This window comes from Pipistrellus kuhlii, unplaced genomic scaffold (assembly GCF_014108245.1).
Source record: "Pipistrellus kuhlii isolate mPipKuh1 unplaced genomic scaffold, mPipKuh1.p scaffold_m20_p_1, whole genome shotgun sequence".
Classification (NCBI taxonomy): Eukaryota; Metazoa; Chordata; class Mammalia; order Chiroptera; family Vespertilionidae; genus Pipistrellus; species Pipistrellus kuhlii.
In genome coordinates, this window is record NW_023425404.1 from 84,434,646 (window position 1) to 84,455,864 (window position 21,219).

Sequence of the window (21,219 nt, forward strand, 5' to 3'; positions counted from 1 at the left end):
TATAGGCCTGATACATGGGGGAACAAGCCTATAACCTAGGCATGTACCCTGATCAGCAATTGAACCAGTAACCTCTTGGTGCATGGTTTGATGCTCAACCACTGAGCATCACTGGCCAGAAAGTGCTTTCTTATTTTGGAAGCATTTCTAGGGTTTCCTCAAGTCTGTCAGGTAAAAAGCACTACAGGCCTTCTTCCACAAGCAAGCTAGTAGCTCCCCATCTGCAGTCTTGCCAACATCCCTTAGAAGATACGGGCTCCTAGAGAAGCAGGCTTGTCCTAAGAAAGACCCAAGTGTTTTAGGGGTCAGTCAAAAGGCTGAAAGTTCAGCCTCCAACTCTTCTGAGCACTTTGCCCTTGTGTCAAGCCTCTCAGCTCCGGTGACAGTTAATAGCTGGATTCTTGGTGACATGAAAACTCAATTACTACATCAGTACACAGGCCATCAAATATGTGACCCTGAGGAGAAAGTCCCATGTTGTGTTCCCTCTCCCCTCAGCCTGGCCATCCCCCAAATATCTGCTTTACAATTTATATTTACATTCCCTATCCTTCTTTCCTGTTCTTCCACATGAGGCAGTTGACAATGGTAATAAATGTGGTCATACTCAAGGATAGGACTGTGACAGGCTCAATAAGGAGTGGATTGATTTGTTGCTTTGGGGTTGAAAGCTCAGACTTTCATGAAACAAACATATTATATTCAGGGTAATGATTTATGGCCTTAACTCGTGTTTGATTGCAGACCGTAAATAACAGCAAGTAGTATTTATATTATCTCTAGAGAACATTGGAAATACACTTAGTTTTATTTTATACAACAACTAGAGGCCCAGTGCACAAAATTCTTGCACTTGGGGAAGGGGTCCCTCAACCTGGCCTGCACCCTCTCACAGTTTGGGAGCCCTGGGAAATGTCTGACTGACAACTTAGGCCCACTCCCTCTAGGACATCCTTAGAGCTGTTGCAGAGGCAGGAGAAGCTCCCGCCATCACCGCTGCACTCTCCAGCCTTGAGCCCAGCTCCTTCCCCTGTGGGAGTGTGCAGTGAACATCAGGGGGCAGCTCCTGTGTTGAATGCCTGCCCCCTGTGGTCAGTGTGTATCACAGCAACCGGTTGTTCTGCCATTCAATCAATTTGCATATTAGCATTTTATTATATAGGATTATTATCTAGAATTACTGACTCAGTATAACCATGGGCATTATTTGAGAGACATTATTTTCCCTCAAATAAGTTTTTGGAGATGATAAAAGTGCCCAAAGAAATCTACTGACAGATCAACTAGTGAGGCAAAACCTGATGCAGTCGATACTCTGACAAGGTTGTCATTTTTTTAAATCCTGTGATAATCAAGCTTCCCAGACTCAACTGCATGGCCTATGACTTGCTTTACCTCATCAACATTTAGAAATGTCCAAGGCACCTCAAAGTAAACTGGACCCACAGTATGACTTGCTCAAATCTCTTTGATATCCTTGTGCCTAACTTCTTTGGTTGTAAAGCAGGGACACTGGCTTCAGTGGATAGTTTGGGCCTTGATCATTTCTGCCTGCCTTTCCAGCTTAGTCTTGTCATTATTCACACCCTGGGATAGGTCCTCATTTCTCTTGCCCATTTGGAACATGTGAATGAGATATCATTACTCATGAGATGCCAAGCACAATGATATATCAGGAAGAATGGAGAGTACCTTGTGCTTAATTTATATTACAAAAGCATTTCAGTCCCAGAGGGATGTTATTTATACTCCTTTATACTTGGTGATCAGTGAATTAACTTATTTAGTGCAGTGAATTATATTTTTCTATTATACAGATTTGATTCCTTCAAGGAAAAGAAAAAATCCTTTTTGAAAGCTTCTTTGGGCTGAAATTGAATCAAATAAGTACAATATGAAATGCTATTGAAGGATAGTCTTACAGCAGGGTAGAATGTGGTGTAGAAGCTGCTTTACATTTATTTTTACAGTGATTAGCCAATTTACTTTCCCTATCTTATTTGAGTGACTTCCCAGAATTAACTCTTTATTTTGGCAGTGATCATCCTAGGTGTTCTTTTAATGGATATTATATTTGCTAAATTATAGATGAGCTTGACTGTAAGATAAATGCCATTATCAGAGTTATTTATTCATGGGATGTCATCTATAACATGCCCACACTAGTTTTTTCTCAAAGTTTGGTATTGATTACTTGCTTTAATCAGTTGTACCAAGGGATACTAAAAGACTCAGCAATCATTACTTTGAATATGAGCCTCTCCCTCTGGGTCTCTGCCAGGATCAGAATGAAAACTTGTGGCTGTTTTGAAACTCTTGCTAACAAGAATACTAAGTAGAACTAGCTAGAAGACTCCTTAAATTTAGGTGGGTGGATGTAAATGACTCTCCAAACTTCACATACACACACAAAGTCATCATCTTGACGATCCCTTCATGTCTTTGTCCACACATTTTGTTCAATTGTTATATTAGCAGGAAGGACTGCAGACATACAGCTCTACCCTCTCTAATAATAATCATAAAATCTTTTCCAACTTTGCTTTCAAAGCAGGGAACAAACTCTGCTAGCTCCCCAGAAAAACATGGCAAGACCTCAGTAGGTAATCAGCATTCTGTCTAAAGGCAATTAAAGTTGATATAGCTGGGGCTTTTTTATTTATATTATGCAATGAGACTCCAAATTAAAAGAAGTTATATCCTAATATCCAATAATATAGGAATTGCAGTCTTGTGAGTTCAGTGGTCCACATTGGGGAACAAATTTATCATTTTTACACTTTCTTTTGGTGCTAAGATTCAGCATTTCCTGAGGAAAAGTGCTGATGTAAATAGCAGGAGATCTACCCCCTCTCTTCTTCTCCTACTGTGGAAGTGGGTTTTATTTAGGCAATAAGACCTAACATACTGTGCCTTTGTGGGCAATTATGGCATATCTTACATGGTATTCGAAAGCATAGGTCAAAGAGGAGGGCTTTAACTTCCTAAGAAGTGTGATAATGATCCTGAAATTCACAGCTTGGGCATCTTATTAATATTGTAAGATGGATACATTAAAGTGAAGAAAATAAGGAACAAAGACATATGTGGACATTGGTGATGAGTGAAATCAATGTCAAACAATCCTAAGAATTTGCATTTGAGTTTCTGAAGACATTTCCAAATGGTTATCACTTTACAAAGTTCTGCTGCTTTCTCATGCACAACCACAGATAGTGTACAAAAAACTCTGACCAATTTCTCTAAAATTTTAAATAAAGTTGGTAAGAACTGAAAATGTTTCATTTGAGAATAGGACTCTGCCAGACAGGTGACTAATTGGGGGGTCTGTATTGGTTTCTAGAATTAGGCACAAGGTCTGAATGGGACAGAGGTATTAAGAAGGCCCAGAACCCCTTTGGGTCAATAACACCCTATTAAGTAAATGCAGAGAAATTCAAGACAATCTGCATAAAGATAAACCCTGAGGTAGGCTTGAAAATAGCCTTCTAAAAGATACCTCTTTCTCCTGGAACCTGGGACTGTCACCGTATATAGCAAAAAGATGCTTTGTAGATATGACTAAGTCGGGTTCTTGAAATGGAGAGTTTATCCTAGATTGTCCAAGTGGGCCCTAAGTGCATTCACACATTTCTTTAGCAGAGACAGACAGAGGGAGATTTTACACACAGACACCAGACAAGAAAGCCAGGTGACTCCAAGAAGTTAAAGTAAAGCACCCACAAGCCAAGGAATGTTGGTAGCCCCTAGAAATTGGAATAGACAAGGACCCAATTTGCTCCTAGAATCTTGGATGGAGCACAGACCCAGTGATACTTTGTGTGTACAACAATGCTATTTTTGAACGTTTGGCCTCAGTAATTAAAAAAGAATAAATTTGTGTTGTTTTAAGCCTCCCATTCTGTGGTAATTTGTTATGGCAGCTACAGGAAACAAAGGTCCTGCCCCTTCCATGACCATTCCGTTTTTTTCTCCAGAAACATTATGGATTTATTCCTATGTAATATTCTACTTACAAAGAATTCCAAAGATTAAAATTTATAAGTACCACTCAGTTGCTGTCTTTTTGCTATTGCTATAGTTCCCTGAGGAAACCTAAGACACAGATTCAACGTCTCACAAATACAGTCTCACAAAAAATGCTATTTGAAGGTTCATATTACACAACTTGGCTTTTATGAAAGACCTACGTTAGCACCTGTTTTTGCTAACTGAAAAATCCCAAGATAATTTTCACTTTTATTTAAAAAAAAAGTGGAAAGGGAAAAGAGCCTTCAGTGAGTGTTATAGAGGCAACACCCCAAGCAGTGAGAGCAACACCAAGCTCCTTTTTCAGGAACTGTCCTCAGCATCTCTGCATGAAGCTGCCAGAGGTTTTAATTCTGTCTGAGAACATCTGTGCTGTATCTCCATTTACTTTTTGTATTGTTAGCAAGATATGTCCGTCTTAAGATAATTGCTCCTTCACTTTACACTATTATATTTGGGCTTAGGAAAGGATTCATTGGAACGCTCTACTTTCAGATAGTGGGGGAGACGTGTGCTCCATTTATAAGTCTAGGCCTGTCTTCATCCTTGCTACCCACTGACTACACAGCCAAACTTCTGCTTTCATTTACAGGTCCACTTCTTTCAGAGTTTTCCTCGAGGCTCTTGCCTGAGAATATTCTCCTTTCTCAAATAACTTGTATCTATTTTAACTCTCTGAGCCATTTGCCATAGATATACCTGGTTGAGTAGTCACCTCACTGGTAAGGGCATGACCCCTAGAAAAGAAAAAACCTTTGTATCCTACAAGGTGCCTGACCTGGGCTTTGCACCTTGAGGGGTAATATTTATTTAAATACATTTTGACTGAACACAGAAGAAATGTCTACAAGCAGGTGGGCTGGTCCTTTGTTGCCCTAGGCTTATAAAATGGAACTTGAGAGCTTAGATAGCTCAATAGGTCAAAACTGTGAGACATCAAGCCCTGATACTTTCAACAGGCACCAGGTGGGAGAACCTGAGAGTGAATACCCATGCAGATGCTAAATGGAGAAGGTGGGGAATTCATTAAGATGGTCTCACTTGTGCAAGCAGAGTTTGTGGACTCAGATTTTGAGTGTCTGGAGGAGAAATAAGGTTAAAAAAAGGCCATAAATTAAGATATATCTATGAACATCTGGCATGACCTGTAGCATGGACAGAGGTGTGCACACCCCCAACTCTGTCTACATGCATCACATCTACTCAGGAAAGTCAGTCACCAGGCACAGAGGCCATTAGGTTCCCACTTACTTAGAAATTAGGGGCCAGATCTGGACAATATACCTGAGAACTGTCTACAACCCCTCTCTTTAGCTCAGGCAATTCTTTACACAAATCAGTTTATTATTTCATTCACAACCATTCCTTATTTTCATAGCAATTTAAGGATACAGGAATATAAATGGTCCCCCCAGTATAACTTAGAGATAAAAGTTCATAGACTTCTGCCCTAAACTGATCGCTGAATTTCCGCAGAATTAAAGTTGGCTAATTTCAGAGCACTCCAGCATGGAATTTATAAGAAAGAATTCTCCTTCTGCATCCTGCTATTTTTCATGTGTTCCCAGACCCTGACTAGCCCATTGGATCCTCAGAGATCAGAAATTTGGCTAACTTCCATTTGTTGGGAGAATACAGAGCAGGTTGGACTTCCTACATTCGCAGTTGGCATTCTTACCTGGCAGTGGGGAGGCAGGATTCAAGCAATTAACTACTTAAGATCTAGGGGGGAAAATCTGTTTTTTTCTCCAGAAACATCTTCCTAAAGGTGTTTTGTTTCACATGCAATTTAGTATTCTGGAGGCACAAAAAAGGAGATTTTTTTTTTTAACGTTTACTTTTTAAGCCTATAGTGAAAAATATTCATGAATAACCAGAAATGTGAATTAAAATATATTTTTAGGCATAGATATCTCCCTCACAATTAGGTAACAATTGGGATAGTTATAAGAAAGAACTGAATAATAATTAACAATAATAATAATAGCTGATAATTATTGAGCCTCTATTCTATGCCAAAGATACAGATGATCTTATTTTATCCTTGCAACAGCCCTCTGAAATCAGTACTGATATTAATCCCAGTTTTATAGAAAAAGAAGCTGGGGTTAGTGAGGTTAAGAGACTTGCTAAGGTCACATGTGGCTGGTTAATGGTGGAGTTGGGATCAGAACCAGGAATCTATCTCAGGATTTTGTGCTCTCCAGGATACACAGGATAAAAGATTTATACTTTTGTAGCAAGTATAAATCTTAGTCTATAAACTCAGATGGTTTATTCTCCATAAATCACTTAGTATCATCTCTGAGCCTTTTCCTTCTGGGCTTAAGGAAGTACTAGCTCAACCATTCTCAAGGATTCTCATTATCACCTTCAGCAGGTTGTAGTAGGGTTTGGAGGCTTGACCCACAAATTCAGACATTGAGATAGATTCCTCACATTAGTGATGAGTGCCCCCCTGCTTGATCTTGTTCTCATGCTCATACACAAACATACCCACGAGTATATAATATCTCATTCTTTAGATATTTAATAGTATTTCTTCTCCTATCAAGTGAAGCTTATATTATTTAATTGTATATCATAGTTGATGCTCATGATTTCACTTTTTCCTATAAGTCAATTTGTGCCCCAGTACTTTTTAATATACCTTATAATTTATATTTTAATTTATGAGTTATCTTGGAAGATCTGAGTGTTTGGAATTCATGCTTATCCAATTTATTTGAATCTTTAGAAAAAAATTTAAAGAAATATTTAAATATCTCACTTCATAGAAACTGGGTACACTGCATCACAATTCTATATAATGAAAGCCTAATATGCTAAGTGTCCAGTCATCTGTTCAACCAATCAAAGCACAATATGCTAATGACATGCTAATGCCACTCAACTGCTTGCTATAATGTGCACTGACTATCAGGAGTCAGACGCTCTGACTGGTAGGTTAGCTTACTGCTGTGGTCTGGCTGATCAGACTGAACAAAATAAGTTGGACATGCCCCAGAACCCTTCTGTGGTCCCTCCCAGCTGGCCAACCTCCTGCATCCCTCCCCAGCCCGGATCATACACTGGTGGGGTCCTTCAGCCTGGCCTATGCCCTCCCACAATCTGGGACCCTTCAGGGGATGTTGGAGAGCTGGTTTCAGCTCAATCCCAAAGGCCAGACCAAGAGAATCCACTGGTGCATAAATTCATGCTTCAGGCCCCTAGTATAAATATATTTATTCAGAAAGTGAGGTGGGGGACCTGTAGGGAAGATATGGTATTTATATTATTTATTATCCATATTGGTTTCAATGTTTCCATGTGTGGTTTTTCTTAATATATTGCTGATGTTTTATCTAGTGTATATCTCTCCACCACTATTAAATCCCTGGACTATTCATGTCTATAGGATACATAGGAATGCGTTCTTAGTAGACCTCATCTTCAGGGATCATTTTATTTCCTTGGTTTAGTGCCTTCTTACTAGAATAGAGCACTCTGTATTTTCCCTAAAGATTCTATCAGTCTTGATCCAATATGTCAGGCGATAAATGACTGGAAGTTGGCCACAGGAAGGATGTAAGCAATGAGTCATGCTACCTCCTTGTAACCAATAAGTAAATAACTTCCAGGAAATATTTTAAACCCTAAATAACACTTACCTTTAGTATTATCCTTAGTCAGACCATCCTAATCTATATATGAGCTCTCATCCCTCTTTAATAGTTCCAAAAAGAGGGAAAAATAGATCAAGTTTGTATATGCCTATTATCTCCTTCAAGACCAGAATAAAGATATATCTGTATCTTTCCCAATATAACCTGTCCTTGATTTATCTTTCTGTATTTTGCTTGCTCTCAGATGTTCTGAGGTGGTTTTTACTAAGTATTACTTTTGCTTATAGATATGTTCCTCTATGTGGCTGTTAAATCAGTCATATTCCTCTCTGGTTCCATAAAAAGGTCAGTAGAACTTCATTATGGAATGCATCAAGGAAGTGTCCTTGTGCATCCCATCCACAGAACATTGCTTCTAATTAATTCAAATTTACTAAGGTTATTTAAAACATAAATTACCCCTAAGTGAGAAGTAGAAAGGGGAAGAATTAAGCCTACTGACCTTACTCACTATTTAGATTTCTTCCTTAAACATTAAGGGTCAGATTCTGCAGAGTGGGAGGGGTATGGGAGAAAACAGGAGTTAGTTTTGGAGCAGGAAGTCCGGAAGTCATGCCACATAAGCTGGTGTAGAAGGGTGCTTTAGATGGACAGCAGCAAGAGAACTTCAGAACCTTCTAAGGCAAGAAATAAAGAATAAGTAGGCTGGAAACATGAGTGACAGGGGCATGAAGAGCACTGCAAATCACCTTTGAAGAACCTCTGATGTGTAGTTGTGGTTGCAAGTGTCTAGACTAATCTGTAAGCTCTGCAAACATATGAGTTACTTTGTTTTCCTCTAAAACTCTTGTGCAGAGTAAATGTGCAGGAAATGTTTGCTGAACAAATATACATTCACTTTAGGCAAAAAGAGTAGGCAATGCTTAGATTTAAAAAATTAACAAGAATATTTGGAAGGGGTTATAAGAGGTAGCTTGGGGATTTTACCAAGAAAGCTTTTGGCTTTCGGAAAAGTTGTGCCAAAGTGAGGGTCTCTGATAAACCAAACCCCAATCCTTCTTAGAGATATCTCTTTATATTGCAGTTTCATTCTATTGTGTAAAAGTCACCAAGTGACCACAGACTTTAGTTAAGGTCACACAGAAAGATCTGTGGGGATGCTGGAGGCTGATATAAATGCATTAGCTTTCCTCCTCTAGTGGGCCTGTGCTATTGAAAGCTTTGCAAGGTAATAGTAAGGTCTTTGGCTTCAAATTGTTACTACCAGTGATAAGAAATTATTGTTATAGGAAGAAACTTCTTTTCCCCCAATTTCATTTGGTCTTGTATTAATAAAGCAGCTACATAGTTGAGTATTTCATATTTCAACACAAATCGTATTTACCTTAAGTATTTTTCAATAAGTGATCTAGTTTATCTTTCCCCAAATGCCATGAGGTGATTTACCTCCTAATGCTTAGAGAGGCTAATAAAATTACCCAGTGTTACTAAACTAATAAAACATAGCACTGAGACTTGAACCCAAGCTCTCCTGGTTGTAAATTTCATATTCTTACCACTGTGCCAATAATGGTAGATGGTTGGACCAGATAACCTCCCTCATGGGTACTCCAAGCAGTTCTTGGAGTAAGCTTCCAGCCAGAAACAGGCTGAAAAAAAGTATTATGTTTATTAATTTGGTTAAATAATAGTTGTAGAATTACATGACAATCATAAAATTGTAGTTCTGCTAGGAATATTAGGAAGTATTGTGATTTTTAACCTGTAGTTCTTGGATTTCTCCCAGGTACTCAAAGGCTGCCCAAGGGAGGAACAAATGGACTGGAGGTGGGCAGGCCCTGGGGACAGAGGTCAGGGCTTTCAACCCTCCCTCCAGAGATCGAACCTTCTCTCAACTCATCACATGTGGGAGTTCTACTGAAGATTCCATTTACTGGAAACAGGTTTACCATCTGAAAAAACTGGTCACAATCACTGAGCTAGTCTAAATGTTTCACTTTATAAATGAGAAAACAATCGCTTCTCGGCCTTTTGGCTAAGATCAAGTGTAGTATAAATGAGAAAACAGAGACCTAAATAGTAATTTAGCCAAAGTCACTCTATTAAAATCATAGCATCTCTGAGCTTGGAGTACCCATGAGGGAAGTTATTTGGTCCAACCATCTACCATTGTTCACCCACACTGGGCCTAAACACTCCATCATGGGACAAGGTAAGGGTCACAGTTCACCAAATATTCCCATCTTTCTGGTTCTTAGAAAGTATCCTATATAATAAAACCCTAATATGCAAATCGACTGAATGGTGGAACGACCAGCAGAACAACTGGCTGCTATGATGCATGCTGACAACCAGGGTGCAGATGCTCAATGCAGAAGCTGCCCCTTGGTGGTCAGTGCACTGCCACAGGGGGAGCACCACTCAGCCAAAAGCCCCTCCACAGCAGCACTAAGGAGAAGCCAGAAGCCGGGCTCATGGCTGGCAAGTGCAGCAGTGGTGGCAAGAGCCTCTCCCTCCTCCTCTGCAGGCAGGTGATAAGGAGCAAGGGGTCTAGAACTGCAAGAGCCCCAGATTGCAAGAAGGATGTCTGACTCCTGGCTTAAACCAATCCCCTATCTGGGTCTCAGACAGTAAGAGGGCACAGGCCAAGCTGGGAGACCCCCCTACCCCTGTGCACACTTCAGTGCATGAATTTCATGCACCAGGCCTCTAGTTTCCTTATAATAAGCTAAAATTTGTCCTTCCACGTTACTAAAGCCAAGTAACATAATGAGAGTCATTCTTCCAAATGACAATGCTTTAGATATTTGAAGACTCCTGACATATTCCCACTGAGTTTATCATCTCTCCCTTAACTATTCCTTGGACAACATGGTTTCATTCAAGTCTGGTTGCTCTACTTCAAAAAGGTGTCCATTTCTTTATATCCCTTTAAAGAGAAATGCAGAATTTAAAGTAATCTATACTAATAAAAGAGTAATGTGCTAATTAGATTGGTCCGATTTCCTTCCAGACAAAGCCACAGTGGTGGGGGCCTAGGCAGAGGCAGTTAGGGGCAATCAGGCCCTCAGGGGAGCAAGCAGTTAGGGCTTATCATGCCAGTGGAGGAACAAGCAGTTAGAGGTGAGATCAGGCTGGTGAGGGGGAGCAAGCAGTTCAGGGTGAGATCAGGCCAGTGCAGGGGAGCAAGCAATTAGGGGACAACCAGGCCAGCAAGGGAGAGCAGTTAGGGGCAATCAGGCTGGCACAGAAGAGCAGTTGGGGCTGATCAGGCTGTCAGGAGAGGGCAGTTGGGAGGGACCAGGCCTGAAAGAGAAGGCAGTTGGGGATGATCAAGCCTACAGGGGAGTTGGGGTGGGGGGTGCAGGCCTACAGGGGAAGACAGTTGGGAGATATCAGGCCAGCAGGGGAGAGCAGTTGGGAAGGACTAGGCCTGAAAGGGAGGGAAGTTGGAGGCTAACAGGCCAGTAGTGGGGGACAGTTAGGGGTGACCTGGCCATCAGAGGAGGACAGGGGGGGACCAGACCTGCAGGGAAGGGCAGTTGGGGGGACCAGGCCTGTGGGGGAGAGTAGTTGGGGGTGATCAGGCCTGCAGGGGAGGGCAGATAGGGGCAATTGGGCTGGCAGAGGACCACTTAGTTGTTGATCAGGCTGGCAGGAGAGTGGTTATGGGGTGATTACGCTGGCAGGCAGGCAAGTGGTTTGAAGCCAGCAATCCTGGATTGTGAGAGGGATGTCTGAATGCCTATAACAGGGTCCCAGATTGGAGAAGGTGCAGGCTGGGCTGAGGGGCAACCCCCACCCCATGCACAAATTTTGTGCACCAGGTCTCTAGTATATTATAATTGCCCTTCCTTATCTTTGCTAATGGAGGACACTGTTAAGTAAATACTTCCAACAGCAAGCAAAATGCTATTAAACCATAGTTCTGGCATTTATATTTTTAAAATATAACAAATTACTTTTTTAATAATAGCTAGTTTTGTTAAATATCAAAGTGGCTAGTGTTTTTTTAGTTCATCTCACTATCCTGATGCATGCTAAGTGGCAGAGAATCAACCTGAAATTGAACATTTGTTAGAAATAACCCTCCAAGAAATAATAATCCATACAATTTAATCTAAAGTTGATTATGTTCTATAGTTCCTATTACTTTTGAGTTGCTGTAAGTGGTTTACTGTTTATTCTTACACTGTTTTTTTATTGAAGGAATTAAATGTACTTTCTATGTATCCTCTTATTAACTGTCACCATTGTCCTCTTAAATACAATTAGCTCTGTTTTATAATTGTGATAATTGAAGGTTCAGGATTGTTAAGGAACAATATTTAGAATTCTTGAGTAGTCAAGGTGGAGAGGACTCAAGAATCATATGGTTAACCCTCTCATTTTAATATTTTTATTGATTTCAGAGAGTAACTGAGGGGGAGAGAAAAATAGTAACATCAATGAAGAGAGAGAATAGTTAAATGGCTGCCTCCTGTATGCCCCACACTGGGGGTTGAGCCTGTAACCCAGACATGTGCCCTGATCAGGAATCAAACTGTGACCTCCTGGCTCATAGGTGGAGGGACGGGCAACCCTCTCATTTTAAAAATGAGGACAGTAACATTAGAATCATTTCAATGTTCTATTTAGAGAACTTAAATACTTTTCAATGTTGTTTCCATTTCCTGAGTTTGAAATAAAAATACTTGCACATGCTTTTTCTAATAGTAAAACCCCTGAAGGGAACCTTCCAACATGAATGGAAGTGTCTGTTTGTCTAAGTGATGTTTGGCTAATGTGTACCTCAATAGGATGGCATGTGGAATGCTGGGCTGGGCCTGAGAGACTGGGTCTCACGGCTTCTATGACACTGCCCCTGCTTTCAGTATCCAGCTCTCAGACATGTTTTTGGACCTCAGTGTCTTCATCTCTAAAATTAGGAATTGGACTTAGTCTTTTAAATGTTCTTAGAAGTCTAGTGTGCTACAATTTTCTTTTTTTATTTAATTTTTTTCAAATGCATAATATATACAAACTTCATAGAAATACAAATTCACAAACACTATAAAGACAGGAAGGAAGCAGAAATAAAAAAATAGAAAATAGATTACTCTTGGCTGTATTTCAAAGCTAAGTGTTCTCTAAAGAGAACAATGTTAATTTGAGAATGTTGTTAATTTCATATATTTAAAATTTTGCACTTTCTAATAGACAAATTTTGTTTCCTGTGGGGCATGTTCATTTTCTGTTGTTGTCATAAAATTTGGGGAGTTTGTGTTTCCAAATAATCATCAAGTTCTCTTAGTTGGATATGTTGTGGCTACTCCCACTTGTGAATGTGTTTGGGTACATTAGCTCTTGATACTTCATCAAGTAAAGGAAGCAAAGGATGGGGTATAACTCTTTGAATGAGTCTCTAAGTTTGCTTGGAGTCTGGAGCTGTAATTCTCAGCTGGCAGTACCAACACATGCCCCTAGGAACTGATTATGTCATCACAAAGAGTGATTTATGAGTTTGGACTCTAAAGAAACAGAAAGCAGGATGAATTATGAGAAGTTCTAAGTCTGCACATACTTTATTAAATAATGAGCCCAAGGTAAGGAAGAAGGAGAAATTAACCTCACTAAACTCCCATTTTATACAACCCAAATAATACATTGCTAACATCTCACTGAGCACAGGAATTCAACTTGAGGTGATCCCATTTAAAATCTATTTGTAAATTCAATCTGAAGGGCTTGAAGTGAAAGGGATGAAGCTGCCTGAAAAGGCACAGTGGGGAACAGGGGACAGCCTGGATGACTTACTAAGGCCTTGACATTGCTAATTGATGCATCTCTGAGATGGCCTATAGATAAATATGAAATAGTTTTGTTTCAAGAAGGAAATGCAGAGTTCATCACTATGGACACAAGCTTCTGTGCTTCCTTGATGCAAATATAGGAAGCCAACGTGGAGAGGCAGTGGTCTCTCCATAACCATTCACCATGACAGTGTGAGTTTGCTGGACACCAAAGTCAAGGACTGCACCCTTTACTTAGTGTGGTTTTACTCAGAGACATTTAATTAGCTGTAAAGATGCAGCCAAATATTTACTCCATGTTTATGTGTCCCCTTAGTAAAGAAGCTATAGGAGAAGGTGTCTTTGGAAAGGGTAACAGGAATACATTAATCCATTAATGAATATTAATTGTGTATCTATCATGTGAGGGAGAAAATCAGGAGATCTAATAAGGAATAATAACTAAATAATATATAGGGTGATTCTAGCTCTCATGAATTTTCCAGTCTAGCTTCAATAGGTATAACACATGCACACAAGGAGAACCAGTGATACCAGGATTGAAAGATGATGTGAGTAATGGAAACAGGAAGTAAGATGAGAACTCAAAGGGAGAGAAATCGTTTGAGGGTAGGAATAAAGAAATGCTTCCAGTTGTCTTTAAAAAAACAAAAAACAAAAAAACAAAAAAAAAACAACTTCTGGTACCTGAACAGTGTCACTCAATGGTTGAGCAATGGAGTATAAACCAGGAGGTTTAAAATTCAAATCCTGGTAAGGGCACATGCCCAGGTTTTGGGCTCAATCTCCAGTATGGGGCATCAAGCGGCAACTGCTCAATGATTCTCTCTCATCATTGATGTTTCTCTCTTGCCCCCCTCCCTTCCTCTCCAAAATCAATAAAAAATCTATTAAAAAATAAAACAAAAAAACCTCTGGTGAATGGATGAACATGAAAGCCAGAGGAGAGCTATAAGTAGGATTGTGAATTCATTATGAACAGAAACAGGGAGAAAGACAGAACTAGCTAGAAAGCAAGAGAATAAGAAAGGTAGTTTCTTGAAAGAGTCATTTAAGAAAATAAAGAGAAAAAATTTATTTTGGAGGGAAAAAAAGGAGGTTACTAGTTATTCAAAGCCCAATACATTCCAGTCACTGTCCCAGGTGCTCAGCATGTTATCTCATTCATTCCTCTAAAACGGCATGTATGTGTGACCAATATCATTTTACAGATGAGTCACTAAGGCACAGAGAAATTAAATAAATGGGGCCAAAATGAGCTCCAGTCCCTCTGACTTAAAAACCCGTATTTTTTCCCATTATTCTTTTCCATGGTCCTGTGTCCTCTTTAGGTACATTTTCAACTACTAAAACAGGGGCCTAGACTAGATCACCTTTGAGGTACATGTTAACTTCAAAGTGTCATGAGTCTAAGATTATAAATAAAGAGAAAATAAAAACAAACAGAAAAGTGAGAAGCTGAAGAGTTCCTTGGAGCTCTGAAAGAACATTGATGAGAAAATTCTGATGAAATAACACTGACTCATACTCTCTTTCTTGCCACCTTCCTGCATGCATTTGCAGTAACTACTGCAAATTCTTTCTCTAACTAGGACGTGAGAAATCCAGGCCCTCAGAACTAATTTGGAGTTAGATTCCATTTATGTGATTGCCCCCATCAAATATGAAGATCAACCCAAAAACGTGGTAGGTCAGTTTCTCAGGACACCTCAGGAAGCACCCTTTTTCTGCCCATGTCTGCTGCCAAAGTCCCAGACTGGTTGGGACTGAGTGGCCTTTCCAAAACAGATATAGCCCAAGGTCTCTGGGGGCTTGTTTCAAATGTATTTCATCTCTCCAGCAGATGCCTGAAAAGAATAAGAAATTCTAATAAGAGACAGATTAGGAAAGAAAGGTGAGAAATGAAGAGTGAAGTGTGAATCTGAACATATACGGCAAAGAGGAGTGTAAAAAAGAAAGCATCACAGGAATGCCAGACAAAAGGTGAAATATTGTAATATAACAGATTATGGCCACAAACTTGTATAAACATACCAAAAATTGCAAATTTGCTCATGGTGAAAGTGGGTAGCATCACTAGTGAGAGCCAGAGTTAAAGCAGTAGAATGCCACGAAAGGTGACAAAATACTCCACGTTGGGTAGAGAAATCCTCACTATGGTCTTTCCCAGGGCACATCACTTTTCTTAAACTGAGAGAAAATGCATAGACTTTGCATATGTGTACTAAGGAACTTCTGGCCACTCAAGCAGCAAGAACTGGAGAAAGTATTCCATAGCCCTGAGTCATTCTCCTCTCCACTTACCACAAGTCAAATATTGGGTATTTCTTTGTTTGTAATATGTCTGAATTCCATTGAGAGAAAAATCTAGAAAAATCCAGGAATGTAAGCTACTTGCTATTAAAGTGCTGAGATGAAGTCCTCAAGTATCTGAAAGGAGTATATCAAAATATTATGACTAGTAAACCAGAACAAAGATCTAATCCATAATTTATCCTTTAAATGTTTTAAACTGCTGGGGAAATGAAATTTAAGTCAATAGTCTTCACCTGGCATGGGCTCAGTGCTATATTTGTTTCCTCATCTCCCTTCTGTAACTTTGGAAGTTGGATACTAATAGCTGTGAGGTGCACAGTGAGATGGAATCACATTCAATCAGGACTGACCTGAATATCATGAAGTCTTTGAGGACCTGGCCTCAATTCGTTAGTGCAAAGCAAATACATGCAGGAAGCCATGTGAAAAGCCCTGGTGCAAATTTCTTTTTTTTTTTTTCCTTAATGGACATTTACTTTGTCAGACTTGCATTACAGTAGAGTTATAAATATATAAGTGAAATATTGATTACTTGTCTCAACTCATCTACAGCTTGTGCAAGATCAGACACTACATAGCAGCAGAGGCTGAGGGGTGGGGTTGTGAATGCTTTCAGGAAGTGAACTCTCTTGAATGGTTATGTGGCTAAAATTGATTTAAAAAAAAACATGCTCTTTTTTTTCAGTGGACTATTGTGAAAACCAAAAGTAAAATTTAAGATAGACTTTTTTTTCCCATGAAAATTGGGGCCAGGTCATACTACAAATCTTTTCCTTTCCACTCACAGAGCTGGTTAGTCTCCATTCATTTGGGCACCACAGGAATGAAGAATTATGGGTGGTTGCCCAGAAGGTGGTGAGGAGAGACCCACTGCTACCCAGGCATCCACACAGCTCTCAGCTGGGAATAACAAGCACACTGCAGAAGAGTATATCCAGGGCTTATTTTTATTCCAGGCAGATTGCAAGTAATTTTTTCCCTAGATGTTAGGTCAAAACAACTACTAATCTAAACAAAGCAAGAGAAAGAAATTTCACAAGAGCAAGCCTCCACCACTCCCTTAAACTTGTTCTAGGGAAGAAACACTATTAGTTATTTATGCATAAGCTTGGTCAATGCTACCTCAAGTTATAAAACAAATATTTGGACAAATTGACAGCAAGACACTCCTGCTGTGATTCACTGAGAAAGACAAAACATCATTTTTGTGGTATTCCTACCAAAAATTCATAGACGGACACTAGGTATGAGAAAATATAAGTAAACTCGTTCCTGATTAAGGATACTAAAGAAACAAAAACTAAATGAAATGCATTATCTTGAAATTTAAATATGTACTGTGGGTTAAACAATGGCATTATGTCAATTTTAAAATCCTTGACTTTGATAGTGTACTATTCCAAGGTCAAAGTATGTTCTCTGTTCTTAGGAAATATATAATGTCTCCAACTTAGTCTTCAATGACCCAGGGAGAGAAATTAATTGGAGAGAGAAAGAGAGACAGAGAGAGGAAGAAGAAGAAGAAAAAGAAGAAGAAGAAGAGGAAGAAGAAGAAGAAGAAGAAGAAGAAGAAGAAGAAGAAGAAGAAGAAGAAGAAGAAGAAGAAGAAGGGGAAGAAGAAGAAGAAAGAAAGAGGAGGAGTAGGTGGAGGAGTAGGAGGAGGAGGAAAAGAGAGAATGATATAACAGATGGGACAAAATGTAAAACATTTAATAAATCTGAGTAAAGATTATGAGTTTCTTATACTATCCTTACTATTCTTGCAACTTTTCTTGAAGTTTGAAAATATATAAAAACTAGAGGCCCAGTGCATGAAATTTGTGCACTGACAGGCAGTGTCCCTCAGCCCAGCCTCACCCTCTTCAATCTGGGATGCTGTGGAGGATGTACAAATGCCAGTATAAACATTTGGACATATCTCTCACAATCTGGGACTGCTGGTTCCTAACCACTCACCTGTCTGCCTGCTTGATTGCCCTTAACCACTCCCCTGCTGGCCTAGTCACCCCTAACTGCCCTCCCCTGCTGGCCTGATCTCATCCCCAACTGCCCTCCTCTACTGGTCAATTTGGTTCTGATTGGTCAGTTTCTATGACAGTCAGGTCAAAAGCTCTGCCTCCTAGGAAGCCATTGGTTCCCCACATTTCACCCAGATTTGGTTCTGATTGGTCAGTTTCCATGCCAGTCAGCATCTCTGGGTCTATCAATGGGGCCTGATCAGAAAGGTGGGGCTGATGGAGGTTTGGAGAGAAATGGAGATGTAGCTGCTGGCCAGGACCAGAGAGAAAGAGAGAGGCAAGTGTTGATCAATAGCTGCCACAGAGGCTACAGATCAGAACCTGCTTCTCTCTTCAGGCCTCTCTCCCAGTCTGATTCAAAGACCTTTCAGCATTCAGTGCTTGGTCACAGTGCCTGCAGCTGTAGCAGTCAGTGCTGGGTTGTTGCCACGGCAACCCAGCACTGACTACAGGACTGACTTCGGGTTGGTCGAGCTTCCTCTTGTGGATGTGATGGACCCAGTGTTTTTATATATTAAAATAAAAGTGTTCAAACAAGTGTCCTCAATATTGAATCTATTGGATTCAAGGCCATAGTCAGTCATCAGCCTTTCCTTTGAGAATAAGACTTAAAAATCCACCAGCAAGGCTCCAGCTCATTGAGATGGAGGAAGTACTTTCTGCCTGATTGCATAATTTGGCAGCTGTTTGAGAACTCTGCAAAGTAAATAGAAGCAGACAAATTGGGACCATGTCCAAATTCCATGTGCCACTAAACTGGAAGCAAGTTTGCCATTTTACCTCTTCTTTGGTGTACCTGGTGTAAACTCAGTGCAGCCTGAAAGCAGAAGTAGAGATCTAGAGGCAGACTCAGAGAGCTCCAGGACACCTCAAGGTCTGGCTCTGAGAGCATGAGGGATACCCTTAACTTTCAGAGAGAGTTGGGAAAATCCTGTTATTGTTTTTATCTTCTTTGTTTTTATGCTTTCTCTGTTTCCTCACACTTTAGCCCCAAAGCCATCCTACTGTTTGCAGTGGTGGTTTGGGAAATAAGATTGTGTAATTATCTAAAACTGTAAGAGAGGAAACTGTGATCCAAAGAAGGGAGGGGAAATCCTAATTGCTTTATTTATTTATTTATTTATTTATTTATTTATTTTTACAATAGCTAATTAAATTTTTTGTCAGTGTGTGGGTGGATACAGGCATAGTCACAGGAAGTACATATTAGAGTGAGGTAACTTTTCACTTCCTTGCTAAAGGAGTAAAAAGGAGAGCACAGAGAAGTAAAAGTACTGTGGTTATTACTGAGAAGAAGGAGCTTAGCGAAGCAAACTTTTAAAGTTGTTTATGAACCCCTTCCTTGCGCTACCTTGCTAACCAGCTGATCATGTCTGGATCTATATCTAAAGGGCATAGGCAGGTAGACCTTGAGAGATGAGAGTTCAGCTAAAGGATAAACTACCTCCAATGTCCCAGACTGGCCTTTAGGTGGGGTGTACACATGTGTGACAGGTCTGAGGAGCACTGCAGAGGTTTTGAAAACCAATCAGTAGCACTGCTGTTGCAATGACAATTCAAATGAGGATAGTTATCACCGAACCAGACCAGATGTTTGTTTGCAGAAACAAAAATAGTTCAAACATTTTTCATAGAATTTAATCAAGATGCAAAGCTTCATGATATATTACTTGGCATATTCTGAATAAAACTCAAAATTATGTGACAAAAAGTATCTGGAAAATATCAATTGATATGGAAAAAAGACAATGGATACAACAATGAGATTATATAGATGTTGGATTCTCTAACAAAAGACTTTAAAGCAGCTACTATAAAAATGGTTGAACAATAACAACATTCTTGAAACAAAATTAAAATAGAAAATATCATCAAAGAAAGAGAAGATATTAAAAAAAAAAAAAAGAAAACTTCAGAACTGTTAAATGAAAACTTTAGAATTATTCTTATATAATAAAAACCCAGCGACCATAATGGTGTAAAAATCAGTTGCTATGAGCTGCACTGACCACCTCTTAGGCCCTCCCCCCTAGACTGGGGACTGGCAAGTAGGCAGAAGGCAGACCTCTTTGTCCTTTCCCCTGGCCCACAGGCTGCCATTGCTGGATGGCGAACAGGGAACCACAGGGAACCAAGGTGGGTGGCAGCGGGATGGGACTGAGGACTGATGAGCAGCTGCAAGATGGCCTTGATCGCAGGCTAGACCTAGAGACCCTACATGCTCATGATTTCATGCACTGGGCCTCTAGTTAAATATAGTAGCCAACATGAAAACACACACACACACACACACACACACACACACACACACACACTATTTATGCTCAGAGAAAAAAAAATAAATTAGTGCACTTGATGACAGGATAGACATTATGTGATCTAAACACAGGAAAAAAAAAGTTAAAAACCATGAAGTGGGTTGGAGGGCATGAAACAATGCCAAAGTTCTAATCTGCATATAATCAGAATTCCAGAAGAAAAATAAGATTTAGAAAAAGAAACATTTTGCAGAAATAATGGCTAAAACTTTCATAATTTGGTGAAAGACAAGAAACTCAGTGACCCCTAAGCTAGATATAACAAAAAAAATTCATACAAATATATCATAGTAAAACTTCTGAGAACTAAATGAAGAACAAGAAAGCAACCAGGGAAAACATTAAATTATTTATATAGGGGAACAACAAGGCAAATAACTATAGATTTTTTTAAATCAGATATATCAAGGGATTTAGAGACAATCCCAAGAAATTCACAAAAAATACTTCTAAAATTAATAAATAAGTTTGGCTAGATTTCAAGATATAAGGTCAATATCCCTAAATTAATTGTGTTTCCACAAATTCAGAAATATACCCAAACCATTATGCTCAATTTATATTTGACATTGAAAGCAAGAGCATACAATAGAGTAAAAACAGTCTCTTCAATAAATAGTGCCAGGAAAATAGGATAGGTACATGCAAAAATATAAAAGTAGACCACCAACTTACACCATACACAAGAATAAACTCAAAATGGTTAAAATATTTAAATGTAAGTCATGAAACCATAAAATTATAGAAGAAAACAATGGCAGTAAAATATCAGCCATCTCACATTTTCACTTAGGTTAAGAGAAACAAAAGAAAAATAAACAAATGGAACTATATCAAACTAAAAAGCTTCTGCACAGCAAAGGAAACCAGCATCAAAATGAAAAAGGAACCCATTGAATAGAAGAACATATTTGCCAATAATATATCTGATAAGGGATTAATAACCAAAATATATAAAATACTCATACAATTCAACAAAAGAAAGACAAAAAAAGCCAATTCGCTTTTTAATTTACTGTTATAAATCTAACAAAGCATATGCAAAATGTGCATGCAGAATTAATTTTTAAATGCATATTTATTGTTGAAAGTATTACAGATGTCCCCTATTTTTTCCCCATTGACTCCCTTCACCCTTTTC

The 21,219-nt window shown here is 39.3% G+C and overlaps 1 long non-coding RNA gene and 1 pseudogene across 2 annotated transcripts in view; one reads left to right on the forward strand and one right to left on the reverse strand.

Annotated features, from left to right (window-relative positions):
* The window catches only part of LOC123652863, a 32,010-nt gene that overhangs the window by 8,263 nt on the left and 2,528 nt on the right, over positions 1-21,219 (reverse strand). The window contains exon 3 of one of the 2 annotated variants that reach the window (XR_006742429.1): positions 16,528-16,660. The exons of the other annotated variant lie outside the window; for it this stretch is intronic. This is a non-coding gene — a long non-coding RNA (uncharacterized LOC123652863). The remainder of the gene's footprint in view (positions 1-16,527; positions 16,661-21,219) is intronic. 2 annotated transcript variants of the gene reach the window in all.
* Positions 9,650-9,737, forward strand: LOC118709692 (annotated as a pseudogene).